General features: G+C 49.2%; 1 long non-coding RNA gene across 6 annotated transcripts in view; it reads left to right on the forward strand.

Moving 5' to 3' along the window:
* The window catches only part of LOC118015213, a 185,695-nt gene that overhangs the window by 100,663 nt on the left and 60,283 nt on the right, over nucleotides 1-24,749 (forward strand). The gene's annotated exons all lie outside the window — the stretch shown is intronic.

The raw sequence follows: 24,749 nt of genomic DNA on the forward strand, positions 1-24,749 counted from the left end.
CCGAGGATGGAGCCCACCACCTCCTAGGTGGATACCCCATGCCTTTCCTCCTGGCAGAGGGTGGCGGATACTCCAGCTGTCCTGTTGAGTCATGTGGGGACTGCACTGGGGGAGGATGAGAAGGTGCATTGGGAGCAAAACACCTCTTGGGGCATGTAGAATGGAATCCCTGTCTCTCTCCCGCCCCCTTGCATTGCACGCTCAGTCCCATAAGTCAGAAGCTGTCTGGGGTAAAGGAAGAGGTGAAAACCTGGGGTTTTGGGCAGACCTGGGTTTTCCTGGCTTTGCCACCTGCCTCACCCTGGGCGGATCACTCAGCTGTTCCAAGCCTTGGTTTCCTGATCTGTAAGATAGGGATCATATTAGCTCTTGCCTCGAGAGGATGTCATGAGTATTGAATAAGATAGTGGAGATGGTTTATCATGCCGCCTGGCATGGAGGAGGAAATGCTCCAAAACAGGAGGGTATTTTCTTTTTTAAGATTTATTTATTTGAGACAGAGAGAGCGCGCACAAGCGGGAGGGGTGGAGGCAGAGAGAGAGAGAGAGAATCTCAAGCAGATTCTATGCTGAGCGCAGAGCCCAATGTGGGGCTCGATCTCACGACCCTGACATCACAACCTGAGCTGAAACCAACAGTCCCAGCACTTAACCAACTGCACCGCCCAGGGACCCCAGGTTTTTTTTTTTTTTTTAACTCATTAACTACACCATGTACAGTTCCTTCCACACAGCAGGCTCTTTCCAAGTCCTTGGTCTGCTCTTCTCTCTGTGTTTCAGCTCCCGCCAGGTCTGTCTGGGAAATGGCTTGTGCATGGTGCACAGACCTCCCTTCCCTGAGCAGAGTGCCTGACTTCCTCCCGCAGGCTGCAGCCAGCGATCTAGGGCATGCCTCCCTCAGACCCTGTTATGTCTCTCCCCCACCCACGCCCATGCCCCCAGTTGCTCGTGACCTTGTTTAGAGCAAAGGACTGTCTTCTACATCCTGACACCCCACCCGACACCCACCTGACACTACTGTGGATATTGCAAAAGCAGAGGAATGAATAATTAAAAAGGAGGAAGCAGAAAATAAGAGAGAGAGAACCAATAAGAAGAAAGTTCTTAAAGACTTAGAGCAAAGAATGAGGTCAGTTGCAATTTTTTTCCTTAAAAAAAACAAGGTGTTGAAAAGAATAAATCACAATGGAACAAGGAAACGTGGTTCAAGTGGGGACCGGTGAGAAGACAGGTGTGGAAGTCGGAGTGAGAGGGTAGCAGAGGATGGTGTTCACGTGCCCCTGTGTCTTTTCTCTTGTGCCTTAAATGTGTCCGAGTGCATTTGTATCTCTCGTCTCCTGTGTCCCCCGCGGTCCCGTGACCGATGTGGTGGTGAGCCTGAGGCCCCGCCCTTCACTCAAGGCGGGGGAGACTGACACACACATGGGGTTCTCCAGACTCCCCACAGGCAGGGGAGGGCCGCGGGGGCTTTCTAGAGGGGGTGCTGAGCTTGAGGCTCTTGGAAGTGGCACGAAAGCGAAATCCTAGTAGGAGCCGAGCTGATTTGCAGTTGGGGAGCCTGTGCACCCTGTGCTCAGCACCCCGGTGCATTGTGTCAGGAGCTGATTTCCCGCTGTTCGGGGTCAGAACTCGTCTGCACTGAGTGCCACTGCCAGGCCGCCTGTTCGGCTCTCAAGCGCTCAGCCAGTCCCTTGCATTTTGTTTCCGGAGCCCACGCTCCTGATCCAGGTAGCCGACTTCGGAAGCAGGAGTACCGTGAATGTACCCCAGCCTCTTGTGTGATCACCCTGGCGTTAGGGTCGGACCACGCCGCTCCCATCGGGGGTGTGGGCAAGGGCAGATGGGAGTCCGGTCACTGGGCCGGACGAGCTGCAGGCTGGGAGAACCGTCTCTTGTTGCCGCGGCTGGGAGCGTGAGTGGTGTCGCCTGCATTCTGTGAATGGAAGAGAGGCCTGACCGATCTGCCTAGGGGTGATTGGAAAGGAGTTTCCCCAGAGTTCAGCTGCTGGGAGTAGGCAGATGGAGCAGGGCTGGATGCTGGGATTCGGAGGCGCTCCATCCTGAACACATCCCGGCAGGGCTGGTCTGTGCTGGGGGCTCCGAGAAAGGCGTCCGCGCTGTGCTCGTGTGTGTGGTTCTACCCATCCTGAGGACACCGTCATTCCACTAGGGGCCTGTCTGCCTGCACCCCTGCCGTCTGTGAGCCTGGGCCCTGGAACAGAGGTACCAGTACCCCTGCATTTCCCACCCCCCCCGCCCAGCGCCCCCTCCCAGGCCCCCGGGGACCCTGGGCAGGTCCTTCACCACTCTCCAGGCTTCTCATTTCTCAGCTGCAAACTGGACCAGTCCCCCCTTGGGCCGGTCTTGAGGAGCCCAAAGCTGGCCTGAAAAAAGGCTCAGCCAAAAGGGAGCCCTTGTTGCTGGCTTCTCCTCCACCTCCTTGCCTGTCTAGCTTCTGACGGGTGATTGTCCCATCCCCATCCCTCCTTGGACATGCAGACAGGCTTGCCTTCTTCCCTCTGACCCTCACCTTGCTCTTTTGGACTCCCCTCCTGGTACCATCTCCCCCTGGGAGCATCTCTCGGCTCCTGCCCAATGTTCTCAGGCTGCCTTCCGGCCCTGACCTTTGGGGGAGAGGGCACCCACGGGCTCCTGCCTGCCTGCCTGTCTGTGGACAGGAGCCAGCCCTGGTCTTTGGGCACAGCTATTTATTTCTCTGTCTACAGCACTGAAAGAGCTCCCGGCCCGCTCGGGACTCTAGGCTTGAAACAGAACACGTATTTTCACCCAAACATGTCTGCTATTAGCCCATTTTACTATTTACTCTATTTCTTGTGGTTTCATGCTGAGGTTTTTGGCTCATTGCATTTGACCTGGAGTTTATTTTCAGTAGTGGAGACAGAGTTCAATTAATGTCAGAGTGTGAGGGCAAATGTAGAAGAGGGATTCGCAAGTCTGGAGGGAAATGCGCCTAATTTTGTTGTTTCTGATCCTGCCTGCCATGCCGGCAGACATCGGGCTTTCTCAGCTGTGCCACCATGGGCTTAGGCAGAGGCAGGGCATGGTGTTCTCGCCACCCCCTGGAAAACAGAAGTGCTTCTGGGACTCTTTCGGGGATGATAACCACTGCGGTTATCATGTGTGATCATTATTACAGGTTTTTTTTTTTTTTTTTTTTTAAGATTTTATTTATTTATTCATGAGAGAGAGAGAGAGGCAGAGCAAGAAGCAGGCTCCCAAGGAGCAGGGAGCCCGATGCGGGACTCGATCCCCGGACCCTGGGATCATGACCTGAGCTGAAGGCAGACGCTTAACCATCTGAGCCACCCAGGCGCCCCATTATTACAGTTATTATTAAAGGCCAGACTTTGTCACTTGGGCTCTTGTTATGTCCCCAGTGGGCTTCATTGTCTCCAGAAGCAGCCTCTGATTTTCTGGAATATCAGCTCTTCCCCTGCACTGTAAATATTTTGAGAGAAGGCTGTGCGTCTTGCTCCCTCTCTGGTCCCGGCTGTTGGCATCATGACAGGCACGTAGGACATGCTTGGGGAATGTTTTCTTGGACCGACTGAATTTGAGGACACTGAGTTTGGGCTAGAAAGTTGGAAACAAGGCAGAAAGTACTCCTCTCTCAAGGGCTCCGCAGTCGGCTTTGGGAAACAACTTAAGCACTGCGTCTGCTTAAAGGCCTTCAGTTTATAAAGGTCTCCCTCATCCTTTTTCCTGTCTCTTCGCCCCCGAGTCTGGACTGAGAAACTACAGCATCTCGCTCTGCAGGCGTCTGCAGTAAAGGAGGGAAAAGCCACCATTCTTGCTCTGAAGGCCATCTGGAAATGGAGACTGGCTTTGTGGATCCCTGATGTCGTGGACTGCATGTTTGTGCCACCCAAAATTCATATGTTGAAACCCTAACCCGGAATGCAGTGGTCTTAGAAGGCGGGGCCTCGGGGGGGGGTGATGAGGTCATGAGGGCGGAGCCCTCAGTGATGGGATTAAGGGTCTTAGAAAAGGGACACCAGAAGAGAGTCACTTCTCTCTGCTCTCTGCAGTGTGAGGACGAAACCAGAAGACTGTCTTTTGCAAACCAGGACCTGAAATCTGCCAGCACCTAGGTCTTGGGTGTTCAGCCTCCAGGAACCTTGAGAGATGTTATTTAAGGAACCCCGTTGGTGGCGTCTTGCAATGGCAGGCTGAGCAGACTGGGACACCGTATCTCACTGATGAATGACCTGGAGACTCAGAGAGATGGTGCTGGTGAGGCCTCCCTGCTGGCTGGTGGTGCATCTCAAGTTTGCATCTTCAGAGTCCGGGCACTCAGGCCTGCCCCACCTGATCTGCAGGCTCTCTGGACTGTCTCTTTGTGGCCCCTCACTGCTCCATCTGTCTGTCTGTCTGCCTCTCCTGTGATTTTTCTCTGCCATCTTCCTTTCTCTGTCTCCCAGATTTTTCTTCTGAAGATGAGGATCTTTCTCTCAAGAGTGCCTCTTGGGGGAAGGGAGGAGAGGCCAATGGGGCTGCACTGGGGTCCACCTCTGCAGCACCTGGTGTGGTGGCCAGCATGATATGGCAGATTCCTCCCTCCCTCCCACCCTCTTCCACATCCTTGCCGTGAGCCAGGTAGCACCCCAGCTCTGAGAGACAACAGTAGGTAAACACACTGGGGGAGACAGTATATTCAAATAACTGTGTTTGCATGGTGTTACGGCCTAAATGTCTGTGTGCCCCCCATCTCCCCCAGATTCACACGCTGAAGCTGTCCGCACCCTCACCCCTCCCCCAGTGTACTTGTGTTTGAGTGAAGGAAGTAAGTCAGCTTAAATGAGGTCAGAAGGGCGGGACCCTGATCCGATCAGATTAGCGTCCTTATAAGAAGAGACACAGAGAGCTGGGAGAGCTCACTCTTCTCTATGCCATGTGAGGATACAGCAAGAAGGTGGTTGTCTGCACGCCGGAAAGAGATCTCTCATCAGGAACCGAATGGGCTAGAACGTGGATCTCAGACTTCTTGCCTCCAGAGCTGCGAGAAAATCAATGTCTGTCATGCAAGCCTTGTGTGCCCTCTGGAGTTTTGTTATGCAGCCTGAGCTGACTCGGATGCGTGGTGGATGCACAGCTCGGGCCACGGGCCATGGGGAGGTTGACTGCCATGGCCCCGAGGCTCCTCTATGAGAGCTGGGTCCTGGCTGACACCTTTGAACCGTCACAATCCCATCTTGAAAATGAGGTGCCCACAAGAGGGACTGTAAGAGCTACTTTTGTCTGTCCCGTCTGTGTCCTGATGCAGAGCTTCCCCAAGCTGGGCCCTGCTCATAGTCATCACTCGTCCTTCCTTCCTTGCTCACACAGAATCCGGTATTTCATGAACACTACTGTGCTCATGGCATCAGGCTCCTGGAAGCAGAGGCGGCTCGATCAGCGCTGTGAGGCCCCACGAACGAGATGCTGTCCTTATGGGAGTAGAAGTGGTGTTGGGGCACAGGACTTGTGTCTTGGTAAAAATACAAATACTACAAATGATAATTGTAGCTCTATACTTTCCATACATATGTATCTTCTTTTAAAGATTCTATTTATTTTATTTTATTTTATTTTATTTTTATTTTTATTTTTTTAAAGATTTTATTTATTTGACAGAGAGAGACACAGCGAGAGAGGGAACACAAGCAGGGCGGGTGGGAGAGGGAGAAGCAGGCTTCCCGCGGAGCAGGGAGCCCGATGCGGGGCTCGATCCCAGGACCCTGGGATCATGACCTGAGCTGAAGGCAGACGCTTAACGACTGAGCCACCCAGGCGCCCCGTAAAGATTCTATTTATTTTAGAGAGAGAGGAAGAAAGAGTGCACACAAGCAGGGGGAGGGGCAGAGGAAGAGGGAGACTCTCCAGTAGACTCCACGCCCCGCGTAGAGCCCACAACCCTGAGATCAGGACTTGAGCCGAAATCAAGAGTTGGATGCTTCACCGACTGAGCCACCCAGGCGCCCCAACCCTTTCCATCTATCATCTCATTTACTTTTCCGAACGTGTGAGTGGATGGAGGTTGAGGAACACACCCAAGATGATAAATGAAAGCGTCTCCCCGTGGGATGTGTGTGATGCAGAGTAGTACTTCTGGGCCTTTGCATCATTTCAAGTTCCTTTTATTTTGTAACTTGAGGCTAACATTCAGAAGAGTTTACTAATGAGAGAACCATTTGCTAAATTGCAGTAAGTGCTCCATATCCTGGGTTAGCCCATCCCAGTGTGTCTCTTGGTGCCTCTTACCCCAGATGCGCCCCCTATTCCTTCCAGTCACTTCCCAGCTTGGGCACCAGATTCTCTCCGGGTGAGAAACCCTTCCCTTCTCCCCTGGGATCCAGGTTTGTCTGGGTGGCTGGCTCCAGTGGGTTTGATCCTTGGTTTGTGATGGGTGAAGTGACAGCCCCACGTGGCACACAGCTGTCTCGTGGCCTGGCTCCTCTGGAATGTGGGTGGCTTCCAGAAGCCCCACACTGCTGCCTTCTGGGTCCCTATGGTCTCTCTGACGAATGACCAGCTTGCTGGGAATTCACATTCTTCTGCTCCAAGCCATTTTCTCTCCCGTTTTGTCACTCTGGCAGAGCTAGTCGTGGTGGGTGCCTTTGGGAAGAAAACACCCATCAGTGGGATGGATGCAAGCTGGCCTTTTTTTTTAAACTTCCCTGCAAAGATGAAACCTTTATTAAAACGCAGGAATTGACCCGTTCCAGCATCTTACAGTGTTCGGCCTCAAGGACTCATATGGCCATTTTTCTGCTGTTGCAGACCAGAGGCACCCCGCCTTCATGCCTGTGGGAAATCAGATGGGGAAGGGACCTTTAAAAAGGTTGGATTAAGGGAAAATTTCATACAAATAAAAATAAGAGGAAAAAGAAAAAAGAAAAACCAATTTAAGTGCCATCCTCTCTGAGCTTGCTTCTTCTCTGAGTGTCTGCCCCTGCCCCTGCTGGGGTGGGAGGGAATTGGGACCTCGGCAGGGGACCTGTAGCAGAAGGGACCCCGGAAGGAGACCTGAGCCTTGGTCTCTGCTTTGCCACCTGCCAGCCCTGGGCTGGGAAGAAGGCTCTTGGTGCTTCTGAGCCTTGGTTTCCTCCTCTGCCGAGTGAGCTGTTCTTAGCACCAAATGACATTGTGGTCTGGCTCTTCAGAGGCACCTGAGACATTCCACCCGTGGCCGTTGAGCTGACATATTCATTGGCCATTTGTTTTGGGTCTTTGAACCTGATTGTCCCCAGTGGGGGCGGAAGGCAGCGTCGGAGAATCATCACAGGAGCAGAAATCGAAGCAAATTTTCCAGGGGTCACCGTTTTTACCTGTACTCCCTGTGCTTACACTCTCCCATCCATATCCTTCACACACGTTTTTAAGCAAAATTTATTTTTAGAACAGTTTTCTATTTTACCAGAAAATTGTGACAGTCCTTCTGAATGGCCCCACATACTGCACACTTGTTTTCCCTGCTATGAACATCTTACGTTAGGGTGGCACATTTGTTACGATGAATGACCAATATCGATTCACTATGACTAACTACAGTTTATACTTATTTTTTAGATTTCCTTACTTTTTACCTGATACTCCTTTTACTGTCCAGGGATCCCATCCGCTCTATCTAGTCTTGTCTTTCTTTAGGCCTCTCTTGGCTGTGACAGTTTCTCAGACTTCCCTTGTTTCTGATGACCTTGACAGTTTTGAAGAGTACTGGTCAGGTACTTTGTAGATTGTCCCTCAATTAGGACTTGTCTGATGTTTTTCCCAGAGTAGACTGGGATCATGGCCTTGGGAAGGAAGACCCCAGGTGTAAAGTGCTATTTTCATCACATCATATCAAGTGATACACTATCACATGAGTTATCACTGTTAATGTTGACCTTGACCACCTGGCTATGTTGCCTCTTGTCAGATTTCTCCATTGTAATATACTCTCCCTGCCTCACCTTCCCCACTGTGCTTGGATGGATGTCACTATATACAGCCTACACTTAGGGAGTGGGAGACCATGCTCCCCCTTGGTGGTGGAGTTGTTACATGAACTATGTGGAAGTCTTCTCCATGGGAGATTTCCCTCCACTCCATCTATATTGATATATCTCAATATGGCATCATGGATATTGAATATATACATTGGATTATAATCCAGTATGACTTTATTTGCACATGCTTTTCCAGCTTTGGCCATTGGGAGCTCTTTCTGTGGGCTCCTACGTCCTTTTAACATACCTCTCCCCGCCTCCCCCCTCCATTATTTTGACATGCCTCCCATTATTGTGGGAGTTTCTGTTTAGTTGCTTGCTTGTTTGCTTGTTTTTGAGCATTTCTTTACTTTCTGGCACTCCTTGTATATTTCCTGCCCCAGATCTAGAATCAGCCATTTCCCCAAGGAGCCCAGTTTGTTTTATCAGGGAATGGTATTAGAAACCAAGGTGTGGGTGCCAGATGTGCTCATGGCTGCTGGGATGTCACTCCTTCTAGGCCTTCTCAGTGACAGTGATGAAATACATGTGTGTATACTAACCCTCGTATACCCACTTGTGTATAAATATTTTTATACATATCCATCTGGATCTATATTAAGCTAACCTATATTAAGCTAACCGTGAATTCAGCGGATGTCCCAGCTATAATCCATTACCGCACTCCCACACTATCGAACAGGCTTATTTTTTCTGGCCACATTGATTGGCAAGAGGAGGTGATGAATGGTGAGGTCCAAAGGTCCACATGGGCAGAGAGCTGTGGCTGAGAACACTGGACTTTTCCCTGTGGGTACTGTGGTCTCCTGGCCACAGGCGGACAGAGACTCAGAGATGGGTCCTGCCCAGAGTGCGTGTAGACCAGGACGCCATCACATGCACATCAGCCTTGCTCATCTCTCCCTGGGCCTCTGTGCCCTTCCCGGCCCCTTGGCCTTCCTGGCCTCCTGCAGGACGCTTTCCAATGTCACCCCTGCTGCATGCCCTCTCCTCCCACACTCCTGAGCCCCCTGGCCTTACCACATCAGAATATGTCCATCCCCCCTTTTTCGTTTTTTTAATTGAACTCTTGCGTGTCTGCCTCTCCTAAGTAGACCAAACCCTTGAGGGAAATCCTGTGTCACCTCAGCAGGGACTCACACAGCCCCCCCAAACCAGAGAAAGGGCTCAGCCATTTGGTTCGTGAGTTTGTCAGGGGACTAAAGCAGTGGACAAGACACGTCTGGCTTTCTTAGAATTTGCGGCATACTGAAGGGGAATGAAGGCATTCATGTCCAGTGCGGGATGCCCTCCCGGCTCCCCTTTTCCGCCAGCTATCCCAAACTCATGTGTCTCCGGGGCCAGGCAGGCGATGGGAGTCAGTGGTGTGGGCCTGGTGGGATTGGTGGGGAACTGGACGGCACACGGGGCCGACGAGGAGCCGGGACTCCTGGTGTGACGTACCGGCCTGGCTGCCCGGCTCAGGTCAGTGTCCTGTCGGGTTGCCCAGGGTCTGTGCCTGAGCGGTTGTAAGCCTTTTGACTCTTGCCCCTGTGTGTGCCCGGTGTTGAGGGAGCAGTGACCAAGCAGTGACCAGCCCACGGCTTCTGATTCTAGCCCTGAAGCACTGCAGGCCCACTGTGGCCACATCTGATGGCTCCAGGGGGACCGGAAGCCTGGGAGGGTGGAAGGCCTTGCACCTTGCTATTCACCCCTGTTCCTGACGTGGTGACGGGGGCAGCACTTGGTCTCAGGGCAATGGTGGCTTCCAGCTTGCACAGGTTCCTTTTGGTCCCATCCTCCGGGAACCAGCCTCACTGGCTGTTCTCAGAGATGACACCCCCAGCCAAGAACCCCCCCACCCAGGGCCTGCCGGACTTCTCATCATCCCACTCTTCCGCCCCATCCCTAAGGGGGTGCACTGTTCTATGCAGCCACTATTTCTCGGATGCTTCAGGGTCCCCCTTTGGCCTTTTCAGTAAATGGCTCTTTAATCTGAAATTCTGCCTCTTCTGGGTCGAACCCTGATTAATGCACAAGGTGTATTTTTGTATTTCCCACTCCTGTCTCCTTCGCTCAACTGAGCTGGAAGCAGGTTTCCAAACTTGTGACCTCGAGGCCCCGAGTGGGCCCCCCCCCCGCCCACCTGCGCACTCTGTGTCAGTCGCTGGCTGTCTTCACCTCCTCCTGCCGCCACCCACGACCACGGGCACTCCCGGGGGGCTCGCCGGTGGTCCGTCTCCACAGCCTGCTGAGCAGGGTGGGTGATGCTTTGGGTTTTCCGCCGCGGGCACCGGTCCCCAGGGTGTGCTGGGCTCCTCTGTGTCTGCAGGGGCGTGTGCCCGTGTGGGGTGGAAACAGCCTTGTCCAAACAGACTGGGGCAGCGCTGACGGGGAAGTGAGGCTGGCCTGGGGAGAAGACGTGGGCCGGGGCTTCTTGGGGAATTTCCTCTGTGCCGTGACCCTGCAGAAGGCTGCTTCCTGCGACCCTTCCTGCTCCCCATGGCTGCTTACTGAGGAGTGTCTCCTTGACCCCGTTTCGGGGCCAGCTCTCCTCCCGTGATTTGCCCCTTGCCCCAATACCCTGGTCTGCATTCGCCATCCTGACGGGGCACGGTGACAGTGCTTTTGTCAATCCACTGCCGAGCCTGTACACGGTAAGTCTGGCTGGAGTCCTTGTCCCCCTTCAGGGGCAGTGTGCTTGGTTATAAATCGATATTCCTCGATAATGCTCATTGAGTATGATCATGACGATGGTCAGCCGTAGCAAAAACTGGCCTTTGTATGTGCATTCCATTTTCCTTATAGTGCTTTACACTTTACCTTCCTGATTCAGAACATTCCAGAGTGGGCTGTGTGGACTCTTGGCGGTGTGTACTAGTTTGCAGGGGCTGCCGTAACAAAGGACCACTGGCTAGGTGGCTGAAAACAACAGAAGTTTATTCTCTCTCAGTTCTTCAGGTCAGAAGCCTGAAATCAAGGCGTCAGCAGGACCGTGCGCCTCTGAGGATTCTAGGGAAGAGTCCTTCCTCTTCTCCGAGCTCCTGGCAGCATCTGGCAGTCCTTGGCCTTTGTTGGCTTGTGGCTGCATCTCTCCTGTCCCTGACTTAAGCCTCCCGTGGGCTTCTCTGTGGTGTGTCTGTATTCAGATTTCCCTCTTCTTGTAAGGATTAGGTCCACCCTAATCCAAGATGACTTCATCTTCACTTGACTACTTCTACAAAGACCCAATATCAAATAAGCTCACATTCACAGGTACTGGGGGGTTAGGACTGTAACATACCTTTCTTGAGACACAGTTCAACCCAAAACAGGGCATAAGAAGAAAATGTTACAGCTCCTATTTTTATTTTATTCCCTTCTTAGAAAATAGCTTCGTTTTTGTATATTTTCTAATATTACAGGCATTTGTGTGTATAAATGACAAACAAATACTTATGCAGAATTTGGGGGCTGTGCTCAAACACGAGCGATGAGGGCATACTCAAAAGAACACAGTAATCAGGCCATACTGTCTGATGTATAGACTGGCCAAGTCGCAGTCACCTTGGGCGGCCATAACAAAAGACCATAGACTGGGTGGCTTAAACAGCAGGAAATTTATTTTCTCGAAGTTCTGACACTGGGGAGTCCAAGATCAAGGTGCAGCTGATTCAGTTTCTGGTGAAGAATCTGTTGCTGGCACGCAGATGGGCACCTTCTTTCTTCCTCGCGGAGAGAGAGAGAGAGAGTACACAGGCTCTGTGGTGTCTCTTTGTATAAGTAGACTAGTCCTCTTGGATCCGGGCTCCACCTTTATGACCTCATTTGTCCCTCTTTACCTCCATAAAGACCTTGTCTCCAAATACAGTCACACTGGGGATTGGGACTTCAACATATGCATTTCCAGGGAGACACAATTCAGTCCATAGCAGGTCCCATCTTCTGGATTTTCTTATACAGTCCAGTGTCCTTGGCTCTTGTGAATTACAGAGAAAACCTGGAGCCTGGTTAGACCCCAACTTGAGTTCCAGCTACACCTGGTTTTTATCCTGGCATTTTCATCACTTTGTATTTTATTTTGTTTTAACATCAGTGCCTGGATGCCTTGGGCAAGTTAACCACCCTCTCTGAGCCTCCCTTTCCAAATACTAGCTGCCTCTCTCATTTCTCACTGTCCTCATGGGGATAATGCCTGCCTAGGGGGTTGTTGGGAAAGGGTAAGTGAGATCACTAAGTGGGTGCTTAGTAGCTGCCAGCAGTCTTCCCTTCTGCCCACATCCAACCCTCCCCCCGCCGCCTCTGCCCTGCAGGATTGGCTCCTTCACCCCTGCCCCAATGAGGCAGGGGGGCTGTGAGGGGTCACTGTAGGCACCGCCCTCTCTGAGGCCTCCTGCACCCTGTCTTTCTCAGCCCTCTGCTTTATCATCACTGATGTCACTGTCGGGTATTGAGCTGTCGTTTGGGTTTGTGTTCATGGATTTGTCTTGCTGCAGACTATCTCGTAAAGCAGGGCTGTGGAGTCCAGCCAGCGTGTATACAGTAGGTGATCATGACCGAGAGTGTATTGGGTGGATCGTGTCGGGGAGAAGGGAGGGCTTTGGCCCCCGTGGCCGGTGCTTCCCCTTTCTCGCCCTTTCTTCATCTCAGGAGGTGGGAGGCAGCATGAACAAGCTCTGCTTTGCCCCTCGCTGCCCACTGCCCAGAGCGCAGTCAGCAGGAAGCCAGGTCTTGGAAGTCGTAGAGAAGAGCCCGAGCAGCACCGCCATAGGAACACGGGCCTACAGGTCGCATGACCCAGTGCGAGTCCTCAGCCTGTCCCTTACTGCTGGCAAGGACTTCGGCGAAATCCCAGTTTTTCCTTCTTGCAAAATGAAGCCAGTGATGGTGCCGGCCTCATCAGGTGGCTGTGGAGGGGAGGAGAGTGAGTGTCTGCGGGCCCTCAGCACCTTACCAGTCCAGGCCAGGAGAAGCACTGCTCTCCAGATGAGCTCTGACCTAGGCTTCCACATAACCAGCTGCCTCTCTCCTCCCCTCGCTGTTGGACTCTGGCCCAGTTAACTTCCTCTCACCGAGTGTCTGCTCTTTGTTACCTGTAAAGGGAATAAAGCTTTTCTCACCGTTGTTATGAAATGTCCATAAAGTGATGTGAAGTGGGTTATAAAACACAACACAAAGGTTGGCAGTTAGCATTAGCAGGTTTGATTGGGAAACTTCATTACCACATCAGTATTGTTTGAGACTTGTTATCATGAAGTCAGGAGCTGAGGCCCAGTGGGCATTGGTGCAAATTCAAGCTCTTGAGTCCTTCCCCAGTAGCACATGAGTGTGGCATCCTGCAGCTACGTTAGAGCCCTTTTCCCTGGTATTTTTTTGTACGTGTATAAGTGTACATGCTGTTGAGTCCTGCTTGGCCCGGAGTCCTGCTTGGCCCGGAGCCCTGCCCTTGTTAACCCTCCGAAAATACCTCCCTGGCCAGATGCACCCAGGCTCCTTGTTCTCTTGGCTCCTGCTTCCAGCATCTTGTCCCGGCTGATGCAGCCAGAGCCAGTTTCCTTAGCTCCTGCATCGGGTTCTGCAAGTTGTAGCGATGAATGTTGGCAAGAGAAAGTGGGTACTCTCCTGCAGCGCCCGGGGGGACAAGGTGGTGATGAATCAGACCAACTTTGTTGAGGGAAGTTTTGGCAGGACCTCTTAATGTGTAGAGTGGGTGCACTTCTGATGAGTCGGGCCTGGAGAAACAATAAAACAAGTTGCGAACGATACTCCGGTGATGGCATTGATAAAATGGCAGACCCCGGAAGAAAGCCTCACTGCTGGACCATGTCCTGCTCAGCAGGCACCAAGAAGAGTGAGCTGTCGTGTCCTCCCCAGTGCATCAGATCAGGAGGTACATGGTGTTGGTTTGTCCCATCCCTGAGGATATCGACCTTGATCACTTGATGAAGGTCAACCTGGTGTCTGGCCGGTTTCTCCACTGTAAAGTTATTATTTTTCTCTTTATTATTAGTAAGTATCTTGTCTGGAGATACTTTGAAACTATGTTAATAGTGGGTTTCTCATCTTACTATCTTGTCTGGAGATACTTTGAAACTATGTTAATAGTGGGTTTCTCATCTTACTTGTACCTGACTAATTTTAGCACCCATCATTGATTATTTGCTTGAAACTGTTCAACTGTTGGTGCTTGCCAAACAGTTGTCTGTCTCATCATTATTTCTGTATTTATCAATTGGGATTCTAATGTAAGGCAGAGCTTTCCTTTCTTTTCCACTCAAAAAAAATTGAACTATTCATATTGGTTGGAACTCGTGCATTTTTATTATATTGGTTACTATCGATAACAGCAATTATTTTTTTGCTCAGTTTTTTCTAGATCTGGCCACTGGGGTGCCCTTCATGTTGAGCTCTTTGTCCTTTTGACATCGTTTTTTGAGCATTGCCTTACTTTTTGGCACCACAAGATGTTCTAGTCTCATCTTGTCTGTCCCTCCCCCAGCCCTGGAGTCAGCCACTCCTTCAGTGGGATTCTTGCCAGAAGCCCATACGCTCAAATTAATAATGAGGAAATAGCCGACAGAACCAAATTGAGGGACATTTCTACAAAATAGCTGCTCGGTACTCTTCAAAAATGAAAGACAAAGCAAGACTGAGGAATGATTCTAGGTTGAAGGAGACTAAAGGGACATGGCAGGTAAATGCCATATGTGACCCAGGATTGGATTCTGGGTTGGGAAAGACACTATTGGTAAAAATTAAGCAATAGTATCATGTTCATGTTAATTTCTTGATAAAATTTGGTAATTGTACTGTGGTTACACAAGACATCCATACTGAGAAATTGCAAGGCCATGGAAATTCACTATAGTTGTAAACTCTTTTTGGAAGTGTGGAATTATTTTAAAATGAAAAGTTAAAAAAAAAAACAATTTAAGTACAAATAAGATAAATTTATATATACTAATATGGAAAGGCGTCCATAATCAATTAATTGAAGAATGGTCGTACTTTTTGCATAGAGTTAGCCCGCTTTTATAAAATCATACAGAACAATAGGGGCATACGCCTATTCATCAACATATGGGAGAAATTCTGAGAAGGGTCTGTACTTTTTGTTAACAGACATTTCTGGGAACTGTGATTGGAAGGTGTGAGGAAGTGGGAGCTTTGACTTTGACTTTTCCTTTTTTTTAAACAAAGAGCATGTTTTACTACTAGAATGGAAGAGTCGTGAGCACATAGGTTGCGTGTGGGTATGCTTCTGCACATGTGTGTTTAGTTCTGATAACCCCCATCCAACTCAGTCTCTGTTACATGTTCCTGCACACAGGGAGTGCCGAGCAAAAGGTCTTACCTAGTGAACCCTCACCCATTTTTCAGTCCACTCTCCGCTTTCCTCCGTCTGATCCTTAACAAATCTGTAGGTTGGAGATGCATGGGGGTGGGGGTGGGGCTGCAGTCCATGCTGGTTAACCATGAAACCAGCTGACTCATCTTACCTTTATCCAAGGAAACTGGCAATTGTTCATCCTTGAAAACTTTAGGGGAGAACTTGATTCCTAAGTGCATATTCTTCCAGTCTTCCCAGAGGAGTATAAATTATAAATTTGCCAAGTGACAGTCGTCATATTTGCTCCTCTAAGGAGCAATGATTAGTTAAGTGGTGCTTGGTATCTCCAAACCCAGTTAATTAGTGAACCGTGATCAGTTCCTCCCGGGGACTTTTAATGATCACTAGGCTTTGTAGTTCATGTACAATTTCATTTACTTGGGTGTATGTTTATGTATAGGTTAGTTTTCGCGTTTTAGAGCCAATGCTCCTTGATTCAAGAAGGGAGAAGCAGGAACAAAAGTAACATCTCTTGAAGCTCTGCTGTGTACTATGAGCTATTACAAGTTAACTAATGTAATCTCCCCACTACTAGGTAACACTGTTCCAGTTTATCAGGGAGGAAACTGATGCAAAAGGAGTGCCCTACAGGCTCTGGTGGGCTCACTGGATTAGTACCTGTCCCCTGCCCCATCCTGTCCCTTACTCCTTTTGGGTTTATTCTCCAGAATGGTTTCTGTTTGTTTCCTTCTGCTCACTGGGCTGCCCCATGACTTCTTGCAGCTCCTAGATGCTGACCCCACTTTTGTGTTCTAGGTTCTTCGCCTTGTTCTGGCATGGCGCTTCCGTGGATGGTTCTCTTGGTAATTATTATAAATGATGGTGATGATAATAAAAATAGAATCTATAAGTGTTTTTATGCAGCTCTCACTGTGCTGGACAAAATGCTGAGCACTCCCAGGCTTTATGCTGCAGCCACCCAATGAGGCTTAGGAGCTCACTGTGGGATGGGGGCCTGAAATCCACAGGTTTGTCTAGGAGTCAAAAGCTAAGTCCATTCTGTGTGTTCTTTTCATTTCCGTGTGCACTTAGATAGTTAAGCTCTAGCACTAGGTTTTTGCAAGCAAGTGAACACTGCCAAATTATTTCTCCCACAGCATTATAGCTGCATCTTCCCAGACATTATAAATATATGGTTGAACTAATATTCATACACATCACCACTTTATCAATGACATAAGCTAATAATGAAGTATCCCAATATTAAATTACACAGCTGAAAAGCATATAAAATATTAGCTTTCTGCTTACTTCATTAGTAGAAAGTTTTGTTGTTGTTGTTTTTTTTTCAACCAAAGGCTATGGAAAAGAAGGGGAAAAGTTCAGTCTTTGAACAAAAAGAATCATCGTCTTCCAGTAAGTATGGTAAAAGAAATGACAAAATTTTCAGAAATTCTGTGATCAGAAATTGTTTTAGCTACAATAAAACCATCACATAACAAAGTATCTCAGTCTTTTAAAACATTTGCTTCATTGAAGGGCCTATTCTTTATGTGTGTGTGTATACAGTTCTTTCTTGACCTACAGTGGGATTATATCCACGTAAAACTTATCATTAAGTTGAAATATCTTAAGTAAAAAATGCATGTAATACACCTAACCTACCTACTGAACATCATAGCTTGTTTAGCCTACCTTAAACGTGCCTAGAACACATGCATTAGCCTCTAATTGGGCAAAATCACCTAATGGACAGCCTGTTTGAGAAAGTGTTCAATATCTCATGTAATTTATTGACTACTGTACTGAAAGTGACAAACAGAATGGTTGTCAGTTTATCAGTTGTTGACCCTTGAGATTGCTAGCTGACTGGCACTGGGGCAGCTACCCAGCACCACGAGAGAGGCTCATACCCCATGTCCCTAGCCCGGGAAAAGATCCAAATGCAAAATTCCAAGTACGCTTTCCACTCTATGCATATTGCTTTCACACCATCATAAAGTCAAAAAAATCATAAGTCAGACCATCATAAGTTGGGGACTGCCTATATGTGTATATATATTCTGAGAAATACATGTAAAAAAATCTAACACTTGGCAAATCTGACAAAAGCAATGGTTGTGCCTGTCCTGTTGTATTGTGCGTGGATGTGAGCAGCGTAAACATAGATATCCAGGCAAATGTCTTCAGTGTTTGAAATGACCAAGGGGAAGTCACACTGTAGCATCCTAATTCTTTTTTTTTTTTAAAGATTTTATTTATTTATTTGAGAGAGAGAGAATGAGAGACAGAGAGCACAAGAGGGAAGAGGGCAGAGGGAGAAGCAGACCCCCTGCTGAGCAGGGAGCCCGATGTGGGACTCGATCCCGGGACTCCAGGATCATGACCTGAGCCGAAGGCAGTCGCTTAACCAACTGAGCCACCCAGGCACCCATGTAGCATCCCAACTCTATGTGAACTAAAAATATGTAATATTTTAGCATGAAATATTTTAATATTACATTAATGTTAGGATAAATATTAGTGTAAAATGTTTTAGTATAAAAGTATGCTAAACCTAAAAACAAGTGTCGGGCTGGGTATTTTGGCACCCAGTCCTTTTAAATTTCTTGTCAGTAAGATTCTGGCATAGGAAGTAGAGTTGAGTAAGAACCATAGCTCAGTAAGGCATGATTTCAGGAAAGTCAACTGGAAAGGGAAAAGTGCTTCCAAGGCTGAACAGCGAGAATCTCTCCCTAAACGTTGGGGGAGATTGACAGGAACCCAGAAGGAGAAGTTACACTTTGTTCAAGCTGGTGCCCTGTAACTGCTTTTCTGGGCTCCGATGGAAGCTTCTTTGGACATCCTGCCCATCAAGGATGCACAGTGCAGATACCCTAAACTGTGTCCTTTCTCAGCTGCCACTTCAAGTAGCTGAAGGCAGACCCGGTTTACTGAATGCAACAGTTGTCTCAGTGATCTTCACATTGTGGCCTTGCTCTTGAGAGCTGTGGAAGGTCTTCCTCCTTCATGACACTTGCATTGATGCTCGGGTGGGAGTCATCAGCCCTCCCCCAAGACCTGTGGTCCAGTGGGCAGCGACACAGGAGCCAGCTTCTTCAAATTCCATTTTTCCAGGATTGAACCTGTCACTGAGGCTTGAGATTTTGGTGGTGAGTCGTCATCAGAAGGCCAGTCCAGTCCTGTTTGCTCTCTGTCTGCACAAGAACGGCGTCACGGTGGTTTTGAGGGCTCAGCTCTCTGGGACCCCTGGGGCCCTTGGCTCTTCTTAATAATCAGGGATCTGGCATTTAGGAAGGCACGTGGCCATGCTTGAGCAAGTACCAATTAATTACCTCTGATGATAAAGGCTGACTTTGGAGAGGTCTTCGTTTTCGCTGTTATTTGATGAGATATGTCATTAAGCATCTACTTGGGGTGCGGCATTGTGCTCGGGACCAGGGGTGCAGAGGTCTGGCCTGACTCATCCCACCTGGAAGGATCGCATGTCTGTAGCAGAACACAGAATTCAGTTCTGTAGAGGCTGCTGGCGTATCTGCTCTGCTCATGGCTACATCTGCGGCTTGTAGCAGGGATCCTTGTAAGCGAGAGAAGGTGCTCAGTCAGTGGTGAATGAATGAGTGTGTCCTGATTTCAGCGCAGGACTCACCACCTCTATAATAAAAGCTAGTTGAAGGGCAGGGCTATGTTTTCTTCCCCTGACCTCTTTGACTCTCTTCCTATCCCTGGCTTATGGCCCATTCTTTCTGATGGTGCAAGGACCTCTTATGTGTAGATAGAGATCCTCTTTCGACCAGAAGTGTCTTGAGGGCAGGTAATTCCTATTTGTTTTCTCCACGGATATAACTAATGCTTTGTAGGCATTGTGGGTACTCAATGTCTGAAGAAGATTTGCTTCTGCTTAGCAAGAGGACCTTTTGGGGGGATGTGTTGTGGACTGAATCGTGTCCCCCCACCCCCCAAATTTATATGGTGAAGTCCTAACCCCCAAGGTGATGGTATTTGGAGATGGACTCTTGGGGAGGTGATTGGGGGTAGATGGAGTCATGAGAGTGGGGCCCCAAGAGAAAAGCCTCAGAAGAACCTATGCCTCTCAGCACCTCGATCTTGGACTTCTGTTTCCAGAACTGTAAGAAAATAAATTTCTGTTGGTTAAGCCCACCCAGTCTCTAGTTTTTTGTTGTAGCAGCCCAAGCTGATGGAGACAGGGGACTCGCACTGCCCCAGCTTCCCACAGAAGGGGGTGGGGGGAGTTGGAAGGTGGAGGTAGACATTCATGATGGTTGTCTCCAATGAGAAATGCAGGAAGAATGACAGTAGCTCTGGTGTGTCTTATATGGCCCCAAAGATCAGAACTAAGAAGGAGAAGTGGAGAGAACAGGCAGACATCTCAATGGAGAAAAAGGAAATGGAGACCCTCTGGGTGGACTGAGTGGTCTCAGACAGCACACATGGTCTCATTGCCGGTGAGATCCATGAGAGGTCACACTGGACTGAGGGGGACTAGGGTGGGAGAAATTCGAGCATCCCACTGTGATGCGACCCTGTAAGGTCCCTGTAGACCCGGAAGCCCATGAGCCTGTGGTTAATCATTACACACAGGAACAATAGCCTCACCTTTGTAGAGCAGATTACAATTTCCAAAGCATATTCATACGTATTATGTCATTTGATTCATCTAACAACCTCTTGGTGGAAGCCCAGTACAACTTGATGAATGAGAGAATGAGTAGACGAGCCATTGCTGTGCTGTGGACCACCATAGAGGAATGTGCACAGAGTAGTTTCTTGACTCCACAATAAAGGCCAAGCCAGGCTTGAACCCAGATCTCTGCTCTACCCACCACTCGACCCGACTTCCTCCAAGTTGGCAGTGGTAACGCTTTCTATTTAAGTGCTGTTTTTCTGGTTGTGTTTGTTTTTCAGCTTAGTGAATTCTTCAGCATCCATATCCCCTTTCATCATTGCAACATGCTTATTCCCATTTCGCAGATGAGCAAACACGCTTAGAGAGTCGAGTGACTTTTGCAAGGTCTCCAGCTGCTACAGGGCAGAGCGTTAGGTTTGCAGGTGATGGGCATCCTCCCCGAGCACTTGTGGGGAGCCTCCCACCTTGGCACTGCTGAGCCCACCATTCTGGGCCACAGGCAGAGTTGACAGGGACCCTGTTTCAGGATATGGTCACAGGTGAATAAATGATTCATCCAGGGAAATAGTCAAGCCATTCTTTCTTGTACTGACACCTGATTTCCAGCAACCTCTTGGCAGTTCCTCTTGCCAGAGCCCTGCTCCAGGATGGTAGTGGGTTTGCAGATGCCTCAGCCAGAGGTCCTCAGCCCTGTCTGCGTGCCATAGTCACCCAGGAGCTTGCAAAAAATACCGGTATCCAATTCCTGCGCCCCCTTACCCCTCACCTTCTCAACTAGGCTTTAATTGGTCTGGGGAGGGATCTGGGCTTTGGTGTTTTTAGAAGTGGTTGAGAATCAGCGAACTGGTGTTGCTGGGGGCACACTTGAGCCGTGCAGGTTCACTGGGGATTGTGATGAGGCATGAAGGCTGGTGTCTGCTCTGTGCCCAGGGTCCGCCTAGCCCAGTGCTGGTGGCTGTCTGCTTTGCAGGAGTGACTTCATTTCTCCTTCCCTCTGACTCTCCTGAGGTTGTGCTCTAGTGGGACACCATGTGAAGTCACATAACTCTCGTGTTTACTAGCTCTGTGACCTGGGGCCTGCCACCTTCTCTTCTCAGTGCCTCCACCCCTCTCTTCCTCTGTGGAATAATGATGCTAACGTCCTCATGAGACTCTGTGAGCATTCACTCTGGGGACCACGACTGGTCCATGAGACCGGTTGTTATCACTCTGGTAGCCGCAAGTTATGTGTATGTATAGAATGTTGCTGTTTCCTTCAGGGCACAGTTAGCCACTTTGTCCTGTGTGTAAGCCCAGCACCCGTAGCTCTATCTGTATCTATTAGGGGATTATAATGTGTGTTTGTCTCTAATCGGATATATCTGTTCCACAAATGATTATCAAGCACTTCCGGGTGCTGGGGAACGGACAAGAGAGAAGCCGTCTCTGCTCCTTGGGGAATTTTGTCTTTGAAGGGGACAGATGATGAACAAAGATTATAATAATGTGCAGGGGGATGCTATGGTGAGGCAGGCCGGGATGCTGTGGAATGTGTAACAAATCAAACGGTCCTAATTCATGTCTACTCGTTGCGGGGAGACTGCTCCTGCCAGAGCTAATGACTTCTCCATTATTGCTTTATTTTACACATCTGATGTCCTTGGACTCACTGTGATTCCTTACCTGTCCACCCTCAGTATTAATCTACAATCATTGCTTTGGGCTTAGGAAAAGCATTTTGTTCATTTTTATATTTCCAGGGTCTGTCCTTCCTTCCTTTCTTCCTTCCTTCTGTCCTCCCTCCCTCCCTCCCTCCCTCCCTTCCTCCCTTCCTTCCCTTGGTTCAGTTCAGTTCAGGCAACACACCCTGAGAACCTGTGCGTAATATGGGGCCACAAAGATGAAAAGACCTTTACCTTCTTGTGGGAAAGACGGACATACAAGTGCACATAGGTTTGGACCATCGCGGCTGCTCTGAAGAATGGGTCTCATGGGACAGTGGGCCCTTGACAGTGTGTGGGTTGGAAGCATGTGTGTGTCTGTCAGCCAACCCGGGTTTTTGGGCTGAGGACTTGTGTCTCACTTTGGTTTAGGTCACTGCCTGATGCACAGTAGGTCCACATCGAAAGCCTGGAGAGTAGCTAGACGGACGAAATACCTTTTCCCTGGGAATTGTCCTCAGCTCTGAGCAGAAGGTTGGCTAATGTTGTGAATCCACAAGCACCTTGGAGAGTCCTTCCTCATAGGAGCTGTCAGCGAAGGTCACTATTTGTGACATCCTCAGCTTCTCATCACTGCTAGAAGCTGACTAATTGTGAGCAGGGAAGTGAAGGCCTCGAAATGCCCCCGTCTGCACATCTAGCTTCCCTGTCACAGCTAGTACTCATTTCTTCTTCGGCTTCTGTAAGGCAGCCCGGCCGTGTCTGGCCACGGGCAGTGCTCATAATAAACTGAACCCAGAGTACAGACTGGGGCTGGGGGTGGGGGGCGGGGGAGGGCACGTGGTGGGTGGGAAGGATGGACTCTTTCAGCCCATTTCAAAGTCATAAGAAGGCTTTGAGAGTCATTAGGTATGTCTGCGACCACATTTGCTTTCTCTGCTTCCATTGGAAGTGAAATTCTGGATGGACCGAACCTGGCTAAGCAAAGGGAACAAGGACAAGGAAACTCATGACAAATGTGCCTTGGTTCTTTCTAGAGCACTTTGTGCTTTTCAGAGTGTTTTCCCTCAACCCTTCTTCATCTGGACTCTCAGAGCACTTAGCTCTTAGCTTGTCAGCAGCTGGGTCTTTCAGAAAGATCATAGGCTTTAGAAACCTTCTCAGCAACTAGTGGAAATCACACCTTACTAGCAGTGTAACCTTGTCAAGTTTAATCTGCCACTGAGCCCCAGTTTTTTCATCCAACAAAGCCAAAAAAAAAAAAAAGTGAGACTGTTCCATTGAGTAACTCTAGATGCTGTAACAAATAAACCTCAGTAATTTAGTAGCTCAGCACAAAAGATGCCCATTTCTTACAGACAAGCCCCCCAGGGATGTTCCTGGTCCGTGGTTGGCATTTCTTCTGCAGCGATCAGAAGACTCAAGTGTGTTCCATGCTCTTGGTCTGCCATCCCTTCAGTGACCTTGAAATCTAACCTAGCTGGCAGAGGAGGGAAGGGAAGGTCGAGAAGGACACCCACTTCCTAAACACCTCGTCTGGAAGTGGCATCTAGTAACTGTCCTTGCATTCTTCTGGTGAGAGCTGGGCACATCATCCCTCCTTAGAAGCGAGCAGGTGAGAAATGTCGTCCCTGCCAAGGTGACCCCTCCCTGGGCGTAAGTGAGCTCTAGGAGGGGCACCGGTGAGCACTTCTGCCATAAATACCTTCCTTTAGTGTTGCAGAAGTGTAAGTTTGGGTTTATGAACACACCCGAGTATTGTGTGTACTACAAATTCTGCCCTTTATTATGTGTACTATTTCCCCCTACTCTTGTTTAACGTAGCTTCACCTTACAGGTTAATGTATATTTTTCTTCACAGGCTACTTTGTAAACTCCTACGTTGGTGGCACGTTTGACATTTGGGGATGAGATTAGGGAGAGAGAGGTTGGGCTCTTCCCGTGTCTGTCGCAGTACTTTGCCAAAAACTGTTGATGGATTGACAAGTTCATGATGGTTCCTACGGGGCTGTGTGGCTACTTGCTTTTCCTTTCTAGCTGTTTCTACTGAGAACTCAGCAGAGTCTACAAGGGGGGTTGGGTTCAATGTGTGGAAAGGGGTTTTTTGGAAGAGTGTGGTCAAGCATAGTGACAGTTCTCTGAGAAAGAAAAGGGGCATCTTCTTTGGAAGTTTCTCAAGAACAGCTCACCAGGTGCTCACAGGGGCCCAGGAGTCAAGTGCTTACCTGTGCTGGCTCACTGAGTCCTCTCAACAACCCAAGGCAGGTACCAGGATGATCCCCATTCTCTAAGAGGATCATGAGGTTCGGGTTCGTGGAGGGAGCTTGGAGGGGAGCATAGGCCCTTCCTACTCTGCCCTGCTCTGGGCCTCACCATGGGGTAGGTGAAGGGGGGCATGGCAGATTCGGTGGTGTCAAGTCACAGTCCCTGGCCCCAAGGAGCTTGTGGTTTGGTGGGAACTAAGGTGGTGATAGGATGGATCCTGAAAGCAAGTATAGTTGAGTCTCATTAGTTGCCATAGTTCTGTTGTATAAAATGGAGGCAAACACGGAGTTAGTGAATACCAAATCATTGCCCCAGGGGGAAATAGAGGGTCAGGGTCTGGGTGCCTCAAACCACAACATTTTCGTTGACCAATCAATACATGACCTTGTTTTATGTGTGTTTCTATTCAAAGGCATCTTCTTCAGTATGTATTGTTGATGCATTGGCATTGAACTCATGGCCAGCAGCACTGTATCTCAGGGTCTGAATGAAGCTTTTTCTCACACGTATCTTTTCTCCAGAAGGCACATCACAGCCTCTGTGCTCGGGAACACTACACAGCATTCAGGCACTGGGCTTAGAGGCTCTTTTAAACAGCGAAACCACCAACAAAAGAAGCACAAAAATGAGGAAAATGTGGCACCACACAGACCTCAGAAGAGATAGTTCTTTACAGTACGAGAGCTGAAACCAGGAGCAGAGCGTTGTCACCTTGTCCAGCCTCAGCTGGGAACATGCGAGTCAGACAACTCAAGTTTTTTTTTTTTTTTTAATTTATTTATTAGAGAGAGAGAGTGAGAGAGAGAGCGCAAGAGGGGGTAGGGTTAGAGGGAGAAGCAGAATCTCCGCCGAGCAGGGAGCCCGATGTGGGACTCGATCCTGGGACTCTGGGATCGTGACCTGAGCCGAAGGCAGTCGCTT

Source organism: Mirounga leonina, unplaced genomic scaffold, assembly GCF_011800145.1.
Source record: "Mirounga leonina isolate KUSES-001 unplaced genomic scaffold, KU_Mleo_1.0 Mir_165, whole genome shotgun sequence".
In the NCBI taxonomy this organism is placed as follows: Eukaryota; Metazoa; Chordata; class Mammalia; order Carnivora; family Phocidae; genus Mirounga; species Mirounga leonina.